Source organism: Bactrocera neohumeralis, unplaced genomic scaffold, assembly GCF_024586455.1.
Source record: "Bactrocera neohumeralis isolate Rockhampton unplaced genomic scaffold, APGP_CSIRO_Bneo_wtdbg2-racon-allhic-juicebox.fasta_v2 cluster10, whole genome shotgun sequence".
Taxonomy (NCBI): Eukaryota; Metazoa; Arthropoda; class Insecta; order Diptera; family Tephritidae; genus Bactrocera; species Bactrocera neohumeralis.
The window spans coordinates 20,163,333-20,189,113 of NW_026089623.1; the positions used below are offsets into that span (position 1 = coordinate 20,163,333).

General features: G+C 37.7%; 1 protein-coding gene across 4 annotated transcripts in view; it reads right to left on the minus strand.

Annotated features, from left to right (window-relative positions):
- The window catches only part of LOC126765199 (electroneutral sodium bicarbonate exchanger 1), a 784,165-nt gene that overhangs the window by 217,183 nt on the left and 541,201 nt on the right, over positions 1 to 25,781 (minus strand). The window lies entirely within an intron of this gene.

Consider the following 25,781-nt stretch of genomic DNA (forward strand, 5'->3'; position numbering starts at 1 on the left):
ATAATAAAAATATAGCACCGACTCACTGCTTGTAGCGCTGGCTTTGTGCTTGTATTTTCTTCCTTCGTTACGGATTCTGTAGTTAAAGCTGTTGATGCTGTTGTAACTTTTCGATATAGAATTTCACGCTGCTCACAGAACTTGTTTTATAGTTCACTTTTAGATTTTCCTCTTCTATTAACTTGTTTCACAGTTTTTTTCTTTCGCACATTCAATGCTCAATAGGATTTGGTAGCAGCACTATTTTGATGTAGAATTTCACGCTGCTCACAGAACGTGCTTTATAGTTCACTTCTTATTGAAAGTCAAATATTTTTACTATCCTGTGTTCGTTTAAGGACAGATTTTTCTCATAGTTTTTTTTTTTTTTTTGCACATTCACTTCTTATTTTATCCTTGATCATTTAGGGATATTGTTTATATAGATTTTTCTTCTTTATTGTCCAACACTTTATTACAGTATTTTTTGTTATAAAAATTTTTTTTTTATATCCGCGATCTTAGGCCGACACGTAATGTCTCCTTTTTGCCTAAGGTACTAAGGAACCGACCGATCGACGCTTTTTGTTTTTAGCAAAGTAGCTTTACGCCTAACTTTTTCGCTAATTTTTTACACTTTTACACGACTTGTCTTTTAGTACAAACAGCTTTACGCTTGCTTGCAATTCGCTCGGGCGCCAGTTAATCTTTTGGTTAATTGAAAACCAAAAAAATATAATTTTTCACGGAGCTGCATTCGGGCAGCGCTACCGCGTATCTTTATTGAGTTTTACAAACTGAAGTTAGCTTAACCGAATTACAATATTTATGCTTAATTCTAACTTTAATAATTATAGGTGGCGTGATTCTCTTCCACGAATCTTATGCTGCACAACAGGTAGTGCTGACGCTGACCATGCACTTTATGGTGCATTTCGGTTACACGTGCCGGAAGTTGTAAGTCGATACTTGAGTAAGAAGTGTTGTGTTAACTCATATATTACCAAAATTGGCAACAAAATAAATTAGCATACACACATATGTATGTATGTATCAACAAAGTAAAATATTTATAACTTCAACAAATTTGTATTTGTGATAAAAGAGCATACCTGCACTTCGTCATTTTCTCATCCCGCGTTATTCGTACGGCAATAATATACACGCATACACACGGCATACAATTTGCCTATGCCGGGATACATATGTACATACATATAAGGTACATAGTGTACATAATTAAATTAAATTTAAAATTACAATTTAAAAATGGCGGTGCGGTAAATGCAACCATTTACTAAGGAAACAATACATTCTATTAATTAAAAATAAAAATAAAATATATGCGGACAAATAAAATAAACAAAAACTAAGAATTGGTAGCATATTAACATTTAATTATATATTATATATTCAAAGACCAAATCGGCACATTTTCAGCAATACCCCTTGTCCTTGTTAATATACAAGCAAGCAGGATTGCAAACGGAAAAAAAAAATATTTTTCGTTTTCAAAGGCCATTAACCTTTTGCTTTCTCTCATTATCGTCCGTATAAGCAATTATAAGCTAACGAAAAACGAAAACGAAACACTCGCTCGTTAGTTCGTACATTGCGTATACAACAAAAATACAATAAGGAGAACGAAATACGCGTTCGTTATTCGATACGTTGTGTACAAACCGTTTATCTTAAAGATTCAAACGTATCTATTGTTAACAGATATACACTGAGAGAAGTTTTTCTTTCTCATATTTTCAAATTTTACCTATTGTCTAAATGAACGGAGATTCTAAGGAATCTAAATCGATTCAATATCTGAAAGTACAAAAAATGATTTCTGAAGAAAAGAGCCCATGTACACCTGCTGAAGCTACACGCTCAAAACAAGGTGCTACAAAGCAAAAAAACTTAAAGATATTTCATATACTAAATTTATTGCTGACAGTGACAGTCTAATTCGATACTGCACTCGATTTTCATCTTCACCGATTCAAGACAATCCTGAATCGGTATTAGAAATAAAAAAAGAAAATCTAAGCAATTTCTGGACACGTCTCCAAGCTATGCGTATGACGCAATTCTAGAATCTGACAAATCAGATCTTCCGGAAAATTTTAAATCCTCGGCTTGCTCCAAATACGAAAACTGCTTAGACCAGTACGAGGAAACGATAGCTATGATCGCCGATCAATTGAGATTAATAAAAGCAATTGCACCTACTCCACAACCGAGAGTAGAGCTGCCTCCAATTCAAAGCCAAGAGGCGAGTTCCGGCATTCACCTTAAAGTGCCAGCATGCGATACAGAAATATTTCATGGAGGTTATGAACAATGGCCGTCCTTCCGGGACATGTTTACGGCCGTGTACATAAACCATCATAAATTATCTCAAGCGCAAAAATTGTATCACCTCCGATACAAAACAAAAGGTCAAGCAGGCGCAATAGTAAAACAGTTCACTCTAAATGACGAAAATTTCAAGGCTTTAAAAGCTCGCTACGAGAACGAAAGAATATTAGTCGACAAACAAGTCACAATATTAATGAATTTACCAAAAATTCAGAAAGAAACAAGTGAAGAATTTATAAAACTTCAATCCACTGTTTCAAATTGCTTGTCTGTTCTAGCGACACAGAATATTCCCACAGACAATTGGGGTCCCAATATACTGGTAAATATATGCTCCGCGGCATTACCGGAAAAATCTTTGCTTCTGTGGCAGCAATCGCTCTCATCACGAAGAAAATGCCCAACGTGGCAACAAATGAATGATTTCGTAACTACCCAGTATGAAATTGCGGAAAGGGTAGATAAAAAAACGGTCAGAACTAAAAACGTTCAACACGACCTAAATCGAAGTTTTATTAGACCCCAAGCTAATAACAACCACAATTTAAACAGAAGCTTCTTTAAAAACCAATCGTTCACATCCGAACAATATAAACAAACGTCGTGCGAATTGTGTAAAGGAGGGCACAAGCTAAAAGCTTGCGAAAAGTTTAAAAAACTTAATATCAATGAAAGGAACAACTTTGTCAGAGCAAAAAGACTCTGTACAAACTGCTTGTCCCACTCGCATAATCTCAATAATTACGAAAGCAAATTCAATTGCGTATATTGCCACAAGAGGCATCATTTAATGTTGCATTTCAATAAGTTTCCTAGCACACCCTAAAGTAGCGCTTTCTCCAAAAGAGCCACGGGTTTAATTGCAACCGCAACTCCCGAAACACAAAATCCCGAAATTTGCCAAGAGACACCATGCTGCTCAAAGGCTTTAAAAACACAAACGCTTCACAGCGAGAATCTAAGTAGGGTACTACTACCCACAGCAGTTATCTCCATCGAACACCGAGGAGAACTTTTCAAATTGAGAGCCCTAATACACCAAGGATCACAACGATCATTCATAGCGTCTAGGGCACAAAATAGGCTAAAACTACCAACAAAACATGCCAATTATGAAATTACGGGAATGGGCGGAAGAGTAGTACAAAACTCAAATAAAATCTGTCCCATTACCCTAATTTCCCCCCAAGCGGATAAGCGCATTCAAGCAGAAGCTATAGTCTTACCGCAACTTACGAACATGCTTCCAAGCTATCATATAAATAGCAAACATTGGCAAAAGGTTACACACCTAAAGCTAGCAGATCCTAACTGCAACACCCCCGCTCAAATAGATCTTCTATTAGGCAGCGACCTTATACCTCAAATTATTCTAGAAGGGGTTGAAAAAATCTCAAACACCCTTCTAGCTCAAAATACTATATTCGGTTGGATACTAAGTGGACTAGTGACAGAACCAGTTACCACCATGACAACTCAAGTAGAAGAGATATCCAATGAATTCCTTAATTCACAATTAAGGAAATTTTGGGAGTTAGAAGAACTCCCCCCATTACAATTACAACGCCAGAAGATCAGTATTGTGAAGACTTTTACAAAGCCACAATTACTAGATCAGGAAATGGTCGGTATGTCGTACGACTACCATTTAAACAACAATTTCCAGATACACTCGCCTTAGGTCACTCTCGCTCCTCTGCAATACAGCAGTTTCTAAGTATGGAAAAAAACCTACTTAAACAAGTAAGGAAGGGCTAAGTTCGGGTGTCACCGAACATTTTATACTCTCACATGATAAAGTGATAATCAAAATTGCATTATCCCCCATTTACATATTATTCAAATATCGTATTTGTGTAAAGTTTTATTCCGCTATAATCATTGGTTCCTAATGTACATATATATTATACAGAGAAGGCATCAGATGGAATTCAAAAGAGCGTTATATTGGAAGAAGGCGTGGTTGTGAACCGATTTCACCCATATTTCGTACATGTCATCAGGGTGTTAAGAAAATATTATGTACCAAATTTCATTGAAATCGGTCTAGTAGCTCCTGAGATATGGTTTTTGGTCCATAAGTGGGCGACGCCACTCCCATTTTCTGCAGCTTCCTTCTGCCATTTCTTCCGTAAAAAGTGTTTCTGAAGTTTTTTGTTAGTCGGTTAACGCACTTTTAGTGATTTTCAACATAGCCTTTGTATGGGAGGTGGGCGTGGTTACTATCCGATTTCTTCCATTTTTGAACTGTATATGGAGATGCCTAAAGGAAACGACTCTATAGAGTTTGGTTGACATAGCTATAATAGTTTCCGAGATATGTACAAAAAACTTAGTAGGGGGCGGAGCCACGCCCACTTTTCCAAAACAATTGCGTCCAAAATGCCCCCCTAAGGTTAGATGACACTTTATAGGTTTTAATGCCCAAATTTACAGCTTGCACGGACAGACGGACGGACGGACAGACAATTTAATATCTTTATTTAGTTTTGGCTTAGTTATGACAACTTTATAAAAAGGTGAGCTCAAACAACATTATGATGGTGTCGTAGAAGAATACCTCCATTTAGATCATATGGAGGAAGTAAGCCCATGCGAAAAAATCATAAAAGGCAAATATCACTCATTCTACCTGCCACATCATGCAGTAGTAAAGCCTGACAAAAAAACCACAAAGGTTAGAGTAGTCTTTAATGCCTCGAGATCCACTAGCTCAGGGAATTCCCTAAATGATGTCTTTCTTAATGCTCCTCATATTAAATTGGCGTATATACAAATACGTTTTCAATGGGGATGTTGAAAAAATGTATCGACAAATAGTCGTACATAAAGATGATCAAGATTTTCAACGAATTATTTTCCGAAAATCTCCCACTAGTCCATTACGCGACTTTAAATTAAAAACAGTTACCTTTGGCGTAAACTGTGCCCCATACCTCGCCATTCGTACACTCCACGAACTGGCAGAAGACACAAAGTCAGAATTTCCTCTGGCAACACAAGTCTTAAAAACACATACGTATGTAGACGATATCGTGTCTGGGAGCCACAGCCTCCCACAAGCATACGAGTCCTTATCACAAGTGATAAAGGCCCTCAACACCGCAGGGTTTCCTCTAAAAAGATCACAGCTAATCACCCAAGTATCTTAAAAAATATACCAAACGATAACAAATTGGATACTAATTTCCTTATATTTGAAAAAAGGAAAGTATAACAAAAACACTGGGCATCCAATGGAATGCGATATCGGACCAGTTCTCATACACGACAGAGTCCATAACCGCATTATCCGCCATAACAAAGAGGCAAATTTTATCCTCAATGGCAAAACTTTTTGACCCCGCAGGATGGCTTGCGCCAATTATGATACAAGCGAAAATCCTGATTCAAGAATTATGGCTAGACGGAACAGACTGGGACGAACAAGTGAAACCTCTTCGCTTAGAAAAGTGGTCCCAGTTTGCTAATAATCTAAAAGACATCGCGCAGATACAAATTCCACGGTGGGTAAACTATTCCCCCGAATACAAAGTGGAACTACACGGCTTCTGCGATGCCTCTGAAAAGGCATATTGTGCCACGATCTATGTGCGCACACAAAGCGACACCGCAACCACAAGCCACCTACTAGCTGCAAAAGCAAAAGTAGCACCTCTAAAAACGATAAGTCTACCACGACTTGAACTCTGTGGCGCTCTGCTACTAGCAAAGCTGGTTTCCATAGTGCAGACCCACATGAACATGACCAAATGCAAATTATATCTATGGTCCGATTCCGAAATCGTTCTAGCCTGGTTAGAAAAGCCACCACACTCGTGGAAAACATATATTTCTAATCGAACCTCTCAAATACTTGACCTAGTAGGAGCAGCCACATGGCGACACGTAGCCAGTGCCGACAATCCTGCTGATCTAGGTACAAGAGGGTGCAAACCCCTGGATCTTGCCACCACCACGCTCTGGTGGAATGGCCCCCGATGGTTAACCGAATCCACAGATTCTTGGCCACAATCGACAATGCGCAACATAATCGCCCCAGAAAGTCGAAAAATCGACACCTATCATACAATAGTGGATGATAATGAAATCCTTGAACGATTTTCATCGTTCCCCCGAGCCCTCCGAGTAGTCGCATATATGCTCAAATTCATAGAGCAACTTAAACTTAAAGTTAAAGGAGTAACTTACACCCATTGCGATACATTGACGCACCAGGACTTACAAAAAGCAAAGGTCGCGCTTATCGCCTCAACCCAAACGCGCTACTTCAGTCGCGACACATCGTTACTAAGAGAATCGAAGCCAATTGACAAAAAGAGCTCACTCTTAGTACTAAACCCATTTTTAGACACGAAAGGTCTGCTTCGTGCCAATGGTCGGCTCGCTAATTCAAGCCTGACTTACAACGAACGCCACCCCATCATAATACCTGAGAAGTCTCCTTTTGCCACATTACTCCTGAATTACATCCATATCTTAATGTTTCACGCCGATCAGCGCCTCATGCAACATATGGTACGCCAAGAGTATTATATTCCCCGTCTTAAGCCCCAGATCAAACAAGTAAAAAAGTTCGGGTGTGAACATTTTCGCATGGTAAAGTGATAATCGAGATTTCATTATCCGTCATTTACATATTTTTCAAATACCGTATTTGTGTAAAGTTTTATTCCGCTATCATCATTGGTTCCTAATGTTTATACTCGTATTATACAAAGAAGGCATCAGATGGAATTCAAAATAGCTTTATTTCGTACATGTCATCAGGGTGTTAAGAAAACATTATATACCGAATTTCATTGAAATCGGTCTAGTAGCTCCTGAGATATGCTTCTTGGTCCATAAGTGGGCGGCGCCACGCCCATTTTCAATTTTTAAAAAAAGCCTGGGGACAGCTTCCTTCTGCCACTTCTTCCGTAAAATTTAGTGTTTCTGACGTTTTTGGTTAGTCGGTTAACGCACTTTTAGTGATTTTGAACATAACCTTTGTATGGGAGGTGGGCGTGGTTATTATTCGATTTCTTCCATTTTTGAAGTGTATATGGAAATACCTGAAGAAAACGACTCTGTAGAGTTTGGTTGACATAGCTATAATAGTTTCCGAGATATGTACAAAAAACTTAGTAGGGGGCGGGGCCACGCCCACTTTTCCAAAAAAATTACTTCCAAATATGTCCCTCCCTAATGCGATCCTTTGTGCCAAATTTCACTTTAATATCTTTATTTATGGCTTAGTTATGACACTTTATAGGTTTTCGGTTTCCGCCATTTTGTGGGCGTGGCAGTGGGCCGATTTTGCCCATCTTCGAACTTCTTATGGAGCGAAAAAATACGTGTACCAAGTTTCATCATGATATCTCAATTTTTACTCAAGTTACAGCTTGCACGGACGGACGGACAGACGGACGGACAGACAGACATCCGATTTCGACTCTACTCGTCGCCCTGATCACTTTGGTATATATAACCCTATATCTGACTCTTTTAGTTTTAGGACTTGCAAACAACCGTTATGTGAACAAAACTATAATACGTTAGCAACATTGTTGCGAGAGTATAAAAATGCATTTTCATGTGCAAGATCTGCACTATGCATAAGCAAAAAATGCGAACTCAGATTATGGCAGCACTTCCACCTGAACGCTGCAATTTCGCTCTGCCTTTCACGACCACAGGTATCGATTATGCTGGGCCTTTTCAAATAAAGGCGTCCATGCTAAGATCTCCCACTCTCTAGAAAGGCTATGTGGCTGTCTTTGTATGTTTCAGACAAAAAAACTTGAGCTGTGTACAAATGCTTTTCTCGCGGCATTTGGTTTCGTCGCTCGGCAAAACATTTAGGAGCCCAACGAGCCACAGAAAAAAGTTTGTGGATTTCTTCAAACAAGTGTCCTCTGATATCGTACAAAAGTACGCCCCTCAAGGTATCAATTGGCAATTTATACCTCCAAGCGCTCCTCATATGGGTGGTTTATGGGAATCAGCTGTAAAGAGCTTCAAATCTCATTTCAAGAAGCTAGCCGGCAGCTATAAATTTAATTATGAAGAATTCACGACATTATTAGCTAAAATTGAAGTCGTTCTCAACTCACGGCCGCTCACAGCACTATCACAAGATCCCTCCGAATTCACAGCCCTAACTCCAGGGCATTTCCTAAAAGGAGCACCCATTCTGGCCACACCTGAGTCGCTATCCTTATTAAATAGATGGGAAAGAGTTAAAATTCTCCATCATAATTTCAGTAGCCGATGGAAAGAAGACTATATAAAGGACCTCCACAAGAGGTATCGATGGAAAAATACAGAAAATGCGCCAAAAGTTGGAGATTGTGTCCTGATTCACGACGATTGCCTGCCACCTACCGAATGGCGGCTGGGCCGCATAGAGAAGCTTTATCCAGGCTCCGACGGTCATATTCGCGTAGTCGATCTCCGTACACAATCCGGAAAGTTAACAAGACCGCTCGTCAAGCTATGCTTCTTACCGATCGCCGATAACCGCTAAAATAAACTGAATATAAAAACAAAATAAAATAAAAATTTATATAAATACATATATACATATATATATTTAAAATCACTCACAAAAGTAGTCGATTAATCTAACGACCCACTCATGCCGCATAACGTGGCAGCCATGCTCATATGTCCTATATGCAACCAAATTCTAATTGATATAACACTCTTCCAAACAGATCAATATGGCTGCAGGCATGCTAGCAGCCCCGACACCAACCACTCGTTCGGCTGTCAATGTGCCACGCCAAGCGGCTGCCCCAGTTGCAGCGCCCCGAACAACCACCCCAACGGTGCCTCGGAGTGGAACGGCCGCATTGCTGTCAACACCCGCGCTTGTCGCCGACCCACAACGCCGTAGATGTCCCCTATGTCGTCGACCCCACCGGCTGCCACAATGCGTCATCTTTAAGGGATTGCCACCTCAACAACGCCAGTTGGTCGTGCAGGCGTCTCAATTGCCTGACGCCTGTCCACCAAGCTCACGAGTGTACGTCGGGCAATCTGTGAGAAATTTGTATGCGCCCGCATCACACTATGTTGCACCGTACACCTCGGAATGACACCAGCCAACCTCCTGCCGGCCGCAACCGCGGCGCAGTACAACGACCGCCATTAAGCCGGGATGCACCGCCCCGTCGAACCATAGGGCCATCATCCTCCCGTGCCCGGCGGCCACATTATGGGGCGTCCACACGACGCCAGCAACAACGACCGCGTCCGCGCCGCACCTCAGGCCTCAGCAGCGTCGTAGCCACTCTGCAGCAGCTTCAGAGGATTCGAGGCTGAAATATTCGCCTAGGGGGGCCGGGATGGCTAAATGAGCCTTAGTCGCCTGCCCCACACCACACCTACACCCATCACTAACACGCACACTCACCACACTCACCTCGACATCACCACACTCCACATCTACACCACCCACACGCGCGAGCGCAGGATCCACACACTAAAACACACACCACATCACTCCACTGAAAAAGGGTCCGCTTTTACACAAGTCAGTATTGATTCGTCCATTACTGAATGCACGTCGCCTTTTCGCCACACGCCACTAGTTATCGCCATTTATTAGAAGGCGAATTTCTATTGTTAAATAAAAGCGTTTATCCGAGTTGTGAAAGTGAAATCGGAGGTTTTATTTTAAAACACTATTTGGCACAAGTGGTAAGTCCAGCGGGCAGTGAGTAAAACAACATATGTACTTACGGAATTTGAAAGCCCTGATCTAAATTAAAGAAAACACAACGCAAAGAACTTTTCTTTTCACTATAATATATTTATTTAGCGTATGTATGCTCCACGTAACTCACGTCACTTGGCGGTTTAAAAAAAAAAGAGAAATTGCGGTGATTGTTGCGGTTAATAAGATGAAGAAATTGAATATCGCGGACGACTGCCTTGCTTCACTGATGGAAACGGTAAGAGCCCGATCCCGGTCGGATCAATCCCTTTTGATGGTTTGGGTGGTGAATATTAGCTGATTACGAGTCGTCTCGTTGATAATCGTGTGGTTGTTGTGTTGTAGTGTTGTAGTAATGAGCGGTGTTAAGTACTGGGTTTGATGCGGGTGTTTTTTTTTTTTTTTTTTTTTTGTTTATAGTAGGAGGAAGCATCGAAAGCCGGAGTGTCTCTCCCACGGGACCACTGGACAAAGTATTACTTCATGGGAGAGAAGAAGACGTTTAAGTCTCCTCTATTGCACGGACTGACTGACGCCTAATCTGTTCTAAATGTCTCAATTTCGTCATAATTAGATTTGCCGCTCCGCTAACAGCTTTCCACTTTACAGAGGACTCGCACATAAGTGCAGTCAAATTTTCCACCGAGAAACTACCCCCCAGGGTGGTTTTCAACTTTTCCTTTATACTTGAAAACCGAGGGCAATAAAAGAACACGCGTTCAGAGTCTTCTATACACTCTGTACACGTCGGACAGTATGGACTAAAGTCATAACGATATTTGAATAGGTAGCTTCTGAAGCTGAACCATGCCCACTGAGTATTTGGGTAAGGTGGTAGTGAAGGTCCCCATATTGTCTACCTATCCACGAATGTATGTCCGAGATCAGCCGGTAGGTCCAACGTCCTTTGCATGAAGTTTGCCACCGCTGTTGCCACATTTCAATGCTTTTAATTCTCTCACCTCTTTTTGCTGTGGTAGACATCTCCGACAAGTTATATATTCGCGCGAATCCGTCTCCCTGGATGTCAATCGGTGCCATACTGGCTAGTACCTCAGCAGCGTCATTTGAAATGGTTCGGAAAGCACTTATCACGCGCATTGCTGAAAGCCTATGCACTGTGTTAATTGGTCTAGCATATGGTTTTATTTCTAGCGCCTGTATCCATATTGGAGCCCCATACAGGATAACTGAACTTATTACCTTAGCTATTAAACATCGTCGGCTGGAACGCACACAGCCTTTATTTGCCATCATTCTAGATAACACATTATATATTTTATTTGCTTTACGCGTCGCATTTACCAAGTGTTCCTTGAACTTGGGTCGCGAGTCCACTATTACCCCAAGGTACTTCAACTGCGGCTGTGAAGTAATCTCACATTCTCCTATGGTGAGCGATATTTTCTCTTCAATTTTCCTGGAGCTTATGAGCAGGATTTCTGTTTTCTGCTCAGCAAGCTCTAGACTCATGGTAGCGAACCATCTGCGCAAACCATTTATGCTGTCGTTGCATTTGATCCGAAGGTCACCCAGATGTTTAGCTACAGCTACCACTATGAGGTTATCCGCATATGCGATTGTTTTCACATTTTGTGGTTGCGGTATTCTTAGCACTCCGTCGTACATCAGGTTCCATAGCAGCGGGCCTAAAACCGAGCCTTGCGGTACTCCACTGGAGATAGTGTAGCTCTGAGTGCCTTCGTCCGTCTCGAATAGCAATCTCCTATTTTGAAAGTAACTCATTATAATATTTATTAGATAATGAGGAGCGTGTATATCGTGTAGAGCTTTTATTATATTTGCCCATTTTGCGGAGTTGAACGCGTTCTTTACGTCCAGGGTTATTAGCGCGCAGTATTTTTTTGTACCACCTTTCCATCTTTTTCCACTTATTGCACATTTTGCAGTGTCGACTACTTCTCTTAGTGCGTCAATAGTGGATCTCTTTTTTATAAAGCCGTATTGTCTCTCTGATAGTCCGCCGGCTTTTTGAATTGCTATCTCCAAGCGGTTTCTTACAATGCTTTCGTACACTTTCCCAATTGTGTCGAGCATGCAAAGAGGTCGATAAGATGAAGGTTCTTCTGGTGGCTTTTTCGGCTTTGGCAGTAGAACCAGACGTTGTATCTTCCACGGGTCGGGGAATACCTCTTCTAATATACACGCATTGTACATGTTAACAAATAAACTGGGCCTTAGAGTTATGGCTTCTTTAAGGGCTCTATTTGGTATACCATCTATTCCAGGCGCTTTGGAGTTTTTGATTTTTTTCACAATAGCCAATAGTTCGTCTTCTGTGACTAATAGAGGTGGCTCCGTAGCTCCGTTTCGTCTAATAAAGGAAATAGAGGCATGTGTCGGGAATAACGTTTCGACAACATTTTTCATAAATAATGCGTTCTTGGGCTGCTGCGACTTAGTTTTGAACTTCGACATACAAATTTTGTATGCCGTTCCCCAGGGGTCTATGTTGACTTCTTCTCAGAGCTTTTCGAAACAGGATCTCTTACTACGGAAATGGCTGACTTCAGGAGCTTTTTTAGGCATTTAAATGCTTCTCTGAGGCTGATTTCGTTATCACTTCCCTGATTACGCTGTAGGCAGCGTCTAGCTGAGTGACAGAGCTTCCTCAGCTTGGCAATTTCGTCGTTCCACCAGTATACCGGCTTTCGATTGTTATAGTATCTCGTCCTGCGCATAGTTGCATCGCAAGCTGCAACTAGTTCCTTCCGCACAGCGGATACTAATTGGGTTGCGTTTTCGTCTGATGTATTTGCCGTACCCCAGACACTCTCAAAAACGTCAGTATCAAATTCCCTTTGTCGCCAACTTCGTTTTCGGGAGGTATTTCTCGGACAGTGTTCCGTTTCTTGGGAGAACGAGACCTCAGCAATTATAGCCATATGGTCGCTATTTGTATACAAGTCTGACACCTTCCATTAAGAATGCCTGCTAAGCGCGTCGTTAACAAACATTAAATCTATTATTGAACCTTTATTTCCCTTTTGAAAGGTATTTTGTGTGCCACTGTTTAGAATCGTAAGGTTTGTTTGACTCAAAAATTCTAGAATGAGGCGACCACGATGATTAGTAATTCTGCTACCCCATGCAGTAGACCATGCGTTAAAATCTCCCGCTATTATTATTGGCGATTTGCTTCTGATTTCTAGGGATAGCTCCAGGAGAAAGTCTTCAAACTCGCTAATTGTTGCACTAGGACGAGCATAACAGCTTACAAAAAATATTCCTTGTATATTCGCCTATGTAAAGCCGTTATGGGTTTCGTTGGAACGTGATGTGAAGGCTTGACCTTTGCAGGCCCATATTGCCGCCTTGCCACTTATATCTTTATTCCAAGTGCTTTCCGAACGTTGAGAATATTGTTCGCTTAATAGAGCGACATCTATGTTTTCTTCTAGCACTGTCTGTTTTAGAAGGTCTTGTGCTGCAGCGCAATGGTTGAGATTTAGTTGCAATATTTTCATTATTTCGTTGACTTCAACATATCTGCGTATTTAGGACAAACCGTACTTAAAACGGAGTGCTCCCCTTTACAGAGCATACAACTTGAGGAATTTGTACATGACTTTGCTACGTGACCTGGGGTTCCGCAACGTGTACAAAGAGAAAACCTATCAATGGAGCTGCAACATTTGTGTGCTATATGTCCAAGTTGGAAGCACCTAAAACAACGAGTAATAGGTGAAAATTCCCGGAGGCGACAGATAGACCACCCGATCTTAACTTTACCACACTTGAGTAAAGTTTTGGCATCCTCAGCTCGTAGGCATATAAGGGCTATTTGAGTGCCACTTCGAGTTTTCCGCAGATTTTTTATATTTTGCTTCCCCAGGTTTTGGATCCCACACTCCTTTTGTAATGCCTCACAGATTTCTTCAGGGGTGGTTATCTCGTCCAAATCTTTGCACACAATGGTAATATTATGGGATTTTGGCTATATTACGGCCATCTCACCAATTACTCCCTCTAGGGCGCTTTCGAACGTGTCGGCTCTCTTTTCTGCTTGATATTTTAATTCAATCAGTAGGTCTCCTTTGAGGGTTTTTCTAATGTACCTCACATTTGAACCCAGTTCTTCAAGGCCTTTGTCACATTTTATTTTCTTCAGGATATCGGCATACGACGCTCCCTCCTTTTTTGTTAAGATAATAGCGTCTGGTTTCGATCTGATTCTCTTCTCGATCGGTTTCTTCTTTCTAACAACGTCTATCCATTTCTCGCCTGCGGTCTTGTCTCCCAAACCGTCTTTGTGCATGAGTTTAGTGACCTCACTATATGTCGCTTGCACTTTGTGGCTCATGTTTTTGGGCTTCTTCGTTGGTGGCAAATATCCCAATATCTCGCGTGGTCTCTTCAGTGCATTTTTTTCACTTTGAATAGGGGATACCTGCGACGCTTTCCCCACCATGACTCTTTTCGACGGATTCTCCTGCTTTTCATACAAGCTTGTGATGCAGCTTACTAGATCACGCATTGCTTGATTTATATGTCTCTGTCCGGACATCATGCTTTCGAGCTCTCTAATTTTTATACCCAATTTGCAGAAAATGTTGGGATTTTCACTATTCTGAAGCTGCTCAGATTTACCGCCTTAGTCTGTTTGGTCGGCATTTTCACATCTTTTTGCTGATCCAGCAGCGGCGGATTCTTCATGTTTGCCTTTTGGGGGCGTTCTCAAAATTTTTGAGTTCCTCCGAAAAGGATTCTCTGGTGTACATCCCAAACTATTCTCAGAGGTCATAACTCTGCCAGAAAATAGTTGGGAACACCTGTCAGTGGGTACGTTCAGTCCTTTGCCTTAAAAAACCTTACTTGTATTTTGTTGGCTGGCAATGCCGTAACCCAAAACAAAACGATTAAGGAGAAGAAGGAGAAACGAAACAAAAACAAAAACCAGCTGGTTGACTAAGTCAAAACGGCAAAAAATAATTGAGTGCACGTTTTGATTCGCTGTTACGTGGGGAAATTCTTATTTAATTTTTATTTAAATTTGCCAAAAAGGGGCAGGTAAGTGCCAAATAAATATATTCTAATGAACCAATTTTTTGTACTTATTTAATTTTGTGATTAGCATCCAGTCAAATAAAAGTTCGCGTCTCCCGGTAAGTCTTAGACAGAAACAAGTTTTCTATCGCTTTTAAAACACCACAAAATTCTTGCAAATATCCTAGATCACTAAAAAACACGTCTACTTTCACTGATATACATATAGCTGAGTTGATGCGGGTGTGTGTAGTGGTGCATGCTGTGAACTGTTGTGTGATGAGGTGTTGTGACGTGACGTGATGTGATGTGACGTGAGGTGATGCGATGTGGGATGTTGCAGAACGTTCATAGCTCATGTGAACATCCCGCCCCCCCTAGGCGAGTTAGTCGGGTAGGAGCCTCCGCATCTGTTGCAGTGTGCCTAGTACAGCACTCAACGTTGATGCCAAAAAATGTTTTATGTTCTCTGGCTCATATTTGTGTTCGTAAACATACAGACAAATGTGCCAAAGAAATAATATACATATGTATGTATGTATATGCCATAGAAATTCTATTGCTACGAATTTGGAAATGATAACGAAATAATGCGAATATGCATATTTCATGAAGGTCATTAATTTTTTTAAGAAATGGAAGAAATGAATGGAAGTGTTTATATGAGCACATTTAAGTTCCTTTTATAAAAGACGAAATTATTATAATTTTTGAAATAATAATTTATTTAAAATTATTTTTTGTTTAATTTTATCACATAAAATTTTTATCATTTTTACCAAAGTAATCACGCATATGTGACAATGGTTCATATAATTCACTATAAGCATGCATATGTCACTCAGAGAATGCTTGTTTACATTCTCTGTGTGAATGTATATTTTGTATATTTTTCTACAAAGCAATTCTCTTTATTTATTCTCAGTCGTTTTACATATATTTCTGCCATTGAACGTGCTCATATCTGCTAAATAGCAGCGAGAATGGTGAATTCCTTACTTTCAATCAGAGAACATAAAACATAGAGAAGGTGCAGGTTCGACAGCGAATATTTGATAAATTTGCGACACGGAATCTCACCACACAAATACAGAATTCACGCTGTGAAATGTTAACATTTTTAACAGTTCTACACATATTCAACAAAGAATATGAAGAGAAATAAATATATGTATTTACGGCATATGATGAGATGGCATATATGCTCAAACAGAGAATATTGAAGAAAAATAAGTTCTTTGATATTCCACTTTTAACAGCGAAAAATGTGTACAAAACACACGTCTCACATAGAGAACATAAAGACGTTTTTTATTGTGTTCTCTGTCTCACATGCCCAAGAATATGAAGACATAAATACATGTATGTATGCAGTTTCCTTATGATACTCCCAACCACAGCATTGTGATATTTTCATGCTTCAATTTTAGCTTTGAACCAGGCAATCGCAATGTATGCAAATATGTATGTAAGTATGCTTTTGCGTTTTGCCGTCGGCATTTCCATATTGGCATGTAAAAATAATTATGAGTATAAACGCATGCATAGTAATATTTACAGTCAATTTGGACTTGCATATTTAATAATTTTATTTGATTTTTACATAGTATACTCTAATATACTAATAAATATTTTTGTATTATGTTTCTTACTAATAGAAATTTAATTTACCACAAAAATGTATACATACATAAATATATTGTCTATCATATTAATCTTATTATCTGCCCATATGATTGCATGTATACGCATGTGCGCATTCAGAAATTGAAATCATGATTTTATCACTTATCAATACACATATTACATGTGCGCGCATTGAGCTGCATGTTCATACATTCATATATACTTATATGTACATATATTTGCATACATTGCATACATGCATTGAGCTGCATGTTCATACATTCATATATACTTATATGTACATATATTTGCATACATTGCATACATGCATTGAGCTGCATGTTCATACATTCATATATACTTATATGTACATATATTTGCATACATTGCCGAACAAGTAAGACAGAAGCATACAAACATAAATGCGTACACATGTGAATATGTCACCAACAAAAAATTGAAGCATTGTTCTACAAACACAACAATTGCCTAAATAGCATAAGCAAGGCAAGCGAATATGGCAGCCGAATTGGCGAAGCTCAAATGTAGTAAATTTTACAACAAAAACGATTTCGACCTCGCTTCATTCATAAAAACAGACGCCGTAACATCTCCCCGAGCATGCCTTCGCCTACAAACGTCTTTTTGCGACGATGGCAAAAGCTAAAAATCATAAATTGAACAACTTTCTGATGATTCTTCACAGAAAGAAGTGACAAAAGTGGCAACATAGCCGTTGTCGATTTACAATATTTGTCTAAAATATTTTTCCGTGACTCGCAAAAATCTGCGACAATCGGCGATCGTTTGTTAGTTTCTTTCGGCACAGCTCGGATTTTCTACCAACAACACAATGTTGTGGCGCTTTACCGTCGCGTCAGTGTTTCGACACATAGAAGTACTGAACACAATGAGCGCGACCGACTATAAACGAAGATATTAGAATACACACGTTCTTAGGGACACAGTTATTGAGCCAGCTGCACAACTACATAACTGTGTCCATAAGAACGTGTGTATTTGAAAGATGTCGCTTGCAGTCTGTCGTGCTCAATTTGTTCAGCACTTGACTCTTTGACAAAACGAAAGTTTCGGCCATTGGTTGACCGTGACAATGGAGATGCGAAAGAAGCGTGCGACACTTGTGACTATGAATGTATGTACATATGTATGTATATGGCTCGCACTGGCTTTCGTAAACATACTGACAAATGTGCCAAAGAAATAATATATGTATATGCCATAGAAATTCTATTGGTACAAATATGGATATGATAACGAAATAATGCGAATATGCATATTTCATGAAGGTCATTAATTTTTTTTGAAGAAATGAAAGGAATGAATGGAAGTGTTTATATGAGCACATTTAAGTTCATTTCATAATAGTTCATTTCATAATTTAAGTTCATTTCATAATTTTCGCTGTTAAAAGTGGAATATCAAAGAACTTATTTTTCTTCAATATTCTCTGCTTGAGCATATATGCCATCTCATCATATGCCGTAAATATGTACATATATTTATTTCTCTTCATATTCTTTGTTGAATATGTGGAGAACTGTTAAAAATGTTAACATTTCACAGAGTGAATTCTGTATTTGTGTGGTGAGATTCCGTGTCGCAAATTTATCAAATATTCGCTGTCGAACCTGCACCTTCTCTATGTTTTATGTTCTCTGGTTCAATGGCAGAAATATATGTAAAACGACTGAATTCTTTCGAGAATGAGTAAAGAGAAATGCTTTGAAGAAAAATATACAAACTCACACAAAGAATGTAAAAAAGCATTCTCTGAGTAACATATGCATGTATTATATGAACCATTGTCACATAAGTATGCGTGATTATTTTGTGTTATAAGAACCATTGTTTTCCGAAAAATGGTAAAAATTGTATGTTATAAAATTTAACAAAAAATAATTTTCTATAAATTATTATTTCAAAAATGATATTAATTTCGACTATTATGAAATGAACTTAAATGTGCTCATATAAACAGTTCCATTTCTTAAAAAAAATTAATGACCTTCATGAAATATGCATATTCGCATTATTTCGTTATCATTTCCATATTTGTACCAATAGAATTTCTATGGCATATACATATATTATTTCTTTGGCACATTTGTCTGTATGTTTACGAAAGCAAATGCGAGCCATACACATACATACATATGTACATTCATAATACAAGTGTCGCAAGCTTCTTTCGTATCTCCGTTGTCACTGTCAACCAATGGCCGAAACTTGCGTTTTGTCAAAGAGTCAAGTGCTGAACAAATTGAGCGCGACAGACTGCAAGCGACATCTGTCAAATATTAAAATACAAGTTATCGGGCTTTTTGTTATAGCTCCGAAAAAAAATAGTTTTTTTATTTTGAATGGGTCCGTATGACCTTTTTTATTAAACATTTAATTGCAACTGATTTTACATTGTTCATTTAAGCTAAAAGGTAACCTTATTCTACCTGTCCCTTAACTTACAATTCTTCGGAATTGTAGCTTTGGCGGCTCGTGCCGGATGTTACTTCCTGTTGACAGCTTGTAATTGTTAGCGTCAGCTATAATTTTGGATATGTTTCGTGTTAACTCCTCCGCCGTCAAAAACAAACGTCCCCGTTTGTTCGCTGCATTTGATCTGTCAGAGTTATTGACCCTTCTAGTGTTGGTATTTCAGGTGTTTTGACTTCATTATGATCGTTCAGATTAACATTTACATGGTAATTTGATAGCTCTGTTATACTTGCTTTGCATTTATTTTTTAGACTCAAAATGGTGATAATTACGATTATGCACATCATGCAGATGATTATGAGCGAAAAATTGGTAATTAAAGCTGCAGTGTGGGTTATTTTTAATTTTTCCAGATGATGTGTGTTGTTCAGATGAAGCTCCTTCATCATCTCCAAACTTAAAATTTCTTCTTCTTGAAACGATGGTTTATTTGGTTGTAAAATTGCTGCTAACGGTTTGCTGGTGAATTTTTCGTTAAATGAGTATGTTTGGTTTTCTATACACACCGTGGAATTATGGTATTCTACCGCATATGATCCGGAAAGATGTATACTTTGGCTGTCAATTTTTACTGTACCGTTATATTGGTTTAGTAATATAATGCCAGGTGATATATTTTCTACCGATGGTATGTGCTGATTATTTATTAAAATGCAGTTTGCCGGTTTGCTTTTTAGTAGACGAGGGACACAAGTAGTGTTGCTTATGTCTATAATATTTTTGTTATTACATATTTTTATACTATTATATTCTTAAATTTGTTCCTTATACCAAATATTTTATTATTCTTACACGCTATTACATTTTCAAATGGAATTTTATTTATATTCCTTTTTATTTTTATTGGTTTTATCATAATTGATTCACAAAGATCTTTATTAGATAAAGGTATTCCAATAATATATAGTAACATAGTTTCATTTGATGCAAGTTTAACATTTGCTAATTCGATAGATTCCTCAATATTATTTAGTGTAAAGTTATTTTTCCCTAGTGTATATTGTAATATATTTAATTCTTCATTTGACAAAATATAAGAATTAACTATGCCGGCTTTTGCCCAATGTATTGCATAGTCTATATTAATTATCTCATCTTTTATTACATTTAATTTCAATAGCAATATTATGTTGTACAACTTCATTTGTTTGTACTTCTTTTAAAATTTTATTTGATGTTGTAGAAATATTATTTATTCTGTCGAAAATTACTTTATTGATTGTTATTTGTTCGTTATTATTTTCAATTATATTATTAATATGATTTTCTAGTATTATTAAGTCGTCGTGGTCAGGATTTCCCGCAATCCATTTCCAGACTGTTCCTAATTCGTTAACTGATTTCCTAAATCTCTTTGGTTTTAGTCTATTTAAGTATGTCTGTGTCAGTTTTAGTTCATTAATGAGGATAGGAAGGAGTGGGTTTTCTTCTTTAACTTTAGTTCTAATTGAATTACTTAAATTGTTTAGTGCGTTCTGGTATTCGTCTATGTCCACTTTGTGTATCAGTTGGAATGTTCCTGTTTGAATTTTTACTGGTCCTGTACTAAATGTGGCTAGTTGTGAGTTTGTATAGTCTATTATCCTAAAGTCAGCGTACACCAAATGTACGAAAAATCTGAAAAATTAAAATAAAGAATGATATGTAGCAATGTAGATATGTTCGTCCTTTTTCTGTGATTACGACACTGGATTTTTCTTCTTTTACAATTTCTTTTCTATATCTTGCTGTTAGTTTCGAGCCTGTTCGTTTATTTATTTTAACATATATTATTTGTCCTGGGGCGTAGGTTTTTATTGGATTTCTAGTTTTATTGTGAATTTCTAAGTCTTTCATCTGTTGTTTTCTTAGTGTCTCGATATTTTCTCGCCTTAAGTTTTCATATTGCTGTGGGTCTATTGAAACGCGTCTTCCAAAAAAAGTTTCTATTGGTCTTTTTCTGGTTGTAGAATGTATTGAATAATTATATTCGTAGGTGCAACGATCTAAAAGTTCTTGAAATGAGCGGTGGGTGCGTTCGGTTTGAAGACAACGCATAATTTCAGAAAGTGTGGAGTGAAATCTTTCGACTTGTCCATTGACTTTGCTAGCGTAGGGGGGTGTTTTGAAAATGTTAATACCAAGTTGGTCTTCGACCATAAATTGTATTGAGGCTGAGTTTAAAGATTTTTCATTATCTATAACTATGGTTTTCGGTACACCGAAGGAAAAAAGTATTTGTCGCAAGGGTTCTCTGATATCCTCTACTGCTTTTGATTCTATTAATCTAACTTGGGCGTACTTCGAAAATTTGTCTACTGCGGTAAGTACAAGATCTATATATACTGTACTGTATATATCAATGTGAACTATTTCTCCAGGATATTGTGGAATAGGGGTTTCAAGTAAATGTGGTTTATTAGGATGACGATCGTATTTGTTTTCTTTACATATTTTGCATTGTTTAAATATTGCTTCTATTTTTGCTTTCATTTTTGGAAAATAATAATTTTGTATGAGTTGTTTTGAATTTTCGTCTCGGTTTCTATGTGCGCGTTTGTGTTCTTTTAATATTGTTTCGTTTTGAATGTCCTCGTTCGTAATGTCATCAACTTTCATCTGAGTATATCGAATTTTATAATTGGAAAAATGGATTGGGTATATTTGTTGAATTATTCCCATTATTTCTTCGGAAGTAAATATGCCATTTATCACCGAAGGGTTTAAGTAACGTTTAAAAAGTGAAATTAGGTTTTCTGAGGAAAATGTTTGTTTAATTATTACATGTCTATGGTATGTAGGAAATGGTATTTTAAATAGGTAACTATCTTCGTCTCCTAAAGAGATCCAAAGTTGGTTTTTGAAAACATTTATGGGTACTTCTACTGCTGGAATTAGATTGTGAGATGAGCTGTCATCTGAGTGTGTGGCTACTGATAAAGAATTTATTTCGAATGGTCTTGAAAGTGTATCTGCTACTATGTTGGCTTTACCAGGTTTATATCTTAATTCGTAATTATATTCTTCGATTATGGCTTTCCACCGTTTTAATTTAGAATTATTGTTTTTATTGCTTAAGGCGTATGTGAGAGGTTGATGGTCTGTATGGATTACTACTTTTGCCGTTCCATAGAGATAATTTCTAAAAGTATTTAATGCCCAAATAATAGCAAGCATTTCTTTCTCGTTAACTGCATAATTTTCTTCGGTTTTACTTAATGTCCTAGATATAAAGGTTATGGGTTTTCCATTCTGTTCTAAGACAGCGCCTATGGCATATTTGGAAGCATCTGTTGTTAAATCGAACTCTTTTTTATAATCGGGATATTGTAAAATTACGTCTTTCGATGTCAATGTGGATTTTATTTTATTAAATGCTGCTTTAGCGTCATTGCTTAATTGGATTTGGATTTTTTTGGAAACATTTCTTGACATTCTACCTTCTTCACCACGAAGTAGAGTTGTGAGGGGTTTAGCTAATTTTGCATAATCTTTAATGAAACGTCTTTTTTATCCTGTAAGTCCTAGAAATGATCTAAGGTCTTTAAGTGTTTTGGGGTATGGAAAATCTACGATACTTTTTACTTTAGATGGGTTTGTGGAAATACCAGCAGAAGAAATTATGAATCCTAAAAATTCTACTTGGTTTTTATAGAATTCGCATTTGTCTGCTTGTACTTTCATAATATTAGCTTTACGGAGTGTATCAAAAATTTTGTCAATATGCTCTGAATGACATTTTTCATCTTTGCTAAATATTATTATGTCGTCTATATAGACATAACATATTTTTCCTATATATTGTCTCAGAATATCGTCTAATGTACGTTGGAAAATGGATGGGGCGTTCTTCAGTCCAAAAGGTAATCTTGTGAACTCATACTTTCCATTGTTCACTGAAAAGGCTGTTTTCTCCACGTCAGATTCCTTAAGAGGAATTTGATGGAAACCGCTTTTTAGGTCGATTACTGAAAATATTCGGTTTTCTCCTAATTGTGATAATACTTCATTTATCTCTGGTATCGGATATCTGTCAGCAGTTGTAACTGTGTTTAGTTTTCTGTAATCAATAACAAATCTGAATTTTTTTTCGCCTGATGCATCGTCTTTTTTGGGTACAATCCATATTGGTGAATTATATGGTGATCTTGATTTTCTGATAATACCGTCCTCTAATAGTTTATTTATTTGTTTTTCTACTTCTTGTTTTAAACTGGCAGGATATGGGTATGATTTTGAGTAGATAGGTGTATCTGAATTTGTTCTAATTTCCGCTACTACTTTTGTAGTGTACGTTAGTTTTTCTTTAGGTTCTGAAAATAAGTTTCGGTGTTTTTGTACAAGTTGTTTAATTTCATTTTTTTCTGAAGTATTCATATGTTCGTCACGGATTTGAATGGAATGAACATCTTGGGCTCTATATTGATGGAGTTGAATTTTACGTTTGTTTGCTACGATCATGAAATTTTCTTTAGTATGTATTATTGCTGATAGTTCCTTTAAACTATCATTTCCAAGAATTGCGTGAAAAGTTGTAAGAGTGGGTAACAAAAAAAATTTTAATTTGCATTCTTCAATATTAAAAAGATTTAGAAAAGTGTGAATTGAATTTGCGTAAAAAGGGTTATTGTTTTCTTTGGGATTTGGTACTAAATTTGATTGAATATAATTTTTATTGGAACCTGTATCGACTAGGATTTTTAAAATTTCTCCACTCTTCGTTTTGCAGTTGAAATAAGGTAACGAAGAGCTGTTTAATCTAAAAAATGTACATCTGTCAGGTCTAGTGATTGTTCGTTTTCGTCGGTTTGTGTTGTATCGGAAAAATCTTAGTTGTATTCGTTGTTTTGGTAGTCATTGTTGCATTGATTATTTTGTTCGCTGTAAGGTTCAAAGTTTGAGTTTACATGAAAATTCCTTTGAACTTTTGGTTGCAGATCATTTTTGTTTGAAAAGTTTAATGGTCGTTTGACAGTGAATTTGGGATTTGATCTATTGGCGTAATTGATAGCATTTGTTCTTAAGCTAACGTCTACGTCCATTGGTTGAGGTGGTTTTGGTGGTCTTGGAGGGGGATTATTTGGTGGTTGATTAAATGGGTTTTGATTATGAAAACCATGTTGTTGGTTTACTGGATTTTGGGGATACCGTTGTTGACCATAAGGATTAAATGTTTGATTTGGTTTTGGTATAAAAGCTAACTCGGGATGGAATTTGGTTTGAGGAAGTTGTCGATTAAGATTTGGAGAAAAATTCTGTTGTTGGAATTGTTGTCTAGGAAACTGATTGTTAGCGTGATTTGCTCTAAAGTTTTGATTTTCTAACTTCAGGCAAAGGTGAAGAGCTTCTGGTAGGATTTTTGGTTCTCTGATGCCGAGAAGCCTAGGAAGGTCACCCGAAAGTCCTCTGACAAACGTGGGCTTTAGCACGGTAGTTTTCCGTAAGAAGATGTATTGCTTCCTCTCCTACTTCCATACAATCAATTTTGTTGAGGATTAATGATAGGTGCGAATACACTTTTTGGTAAAATTCGTTGATCGTCAGTCTTCCCTGTATAAGACAAGTCATTTAATACTCTAAAGTACCAATGTCTCTTTTGTCTGCATAATGGGTACTTAGACAACGAGATATTGCTGTCCAATCTAAAGGCGTGTTATACGACTCTAGTGCCATAGCACTTTCCTTTCCCTATAATTTTGTTTCTAATTACATTTAAAATTCCGAAATATCTTGGTGTGCCTTTCGAGGGTTCATATATCCTCAGAATCCGCTCGACACTCTTTTTTCAGGAGGTAAAGTCCGAAGCGTTCCCTGAAAATTCTCGTAGTGATCGCACTACGTCGGGAATTTTGTCCATTTCGTTCATGTTGTCTCTGTATCTTTCGTCTATAGTTTGATCCCTAATGTTCTGGTTCGTACCATTATTCAAAATACTTTGTATTATGCTTTGTCCGTCCGTCTGTAACATCTGAGTTACAACGTTTTTAACTAAATGTGCCAATTCTGGCGATATTTGGGTGCCAGAACCGGAAGATCCTGTAGGTGCAACGGGAGTTGTATTCCCTAGCACTGGTGGTCTGATTAAATTATTAGGGTTAGACATTTTCTTTAAAATATATAAAAATTTTTCTTTATTAATCTCTGGAGGGTCCCTTTTACAGGAAAGTCGCAGAGTTATTTTACTTTTATAAGCACCGGAGGGTCCCCCGTTAGGTGGTGAATCTCGGCCCTTTTTAACTTTATATGTTATTGGCTGTACAAGCCCTTTTTTTTATTTTTCTTTGTGGTTTATAATTCTCTGGAGGCTCCCCCGTTAGGTGGTGAATCGCAGAAAATTTTGTATTTTATAAGCTGGAGGGTCCCCCCGTAGGTGGTGAATCGCAGCTTTATATTATTATTTATTATTGGCTGTACGAGCCCGTTTATTATTTGTAAAAGAAATAATTTTCTTACTGGAACTCTTAAAACTTTCTTTAAATTATTTACTTTATTTTCCAAAAAAAAATTCTTTTTTAATATTTTTAAATTATTAATTTTCTTTTATAAGTTTCTTTTCTTTTTCTTTCCAAAAAATTTGTTTATATATTTCTAAATAATTAATTTTCAAAAAATGTTCTTT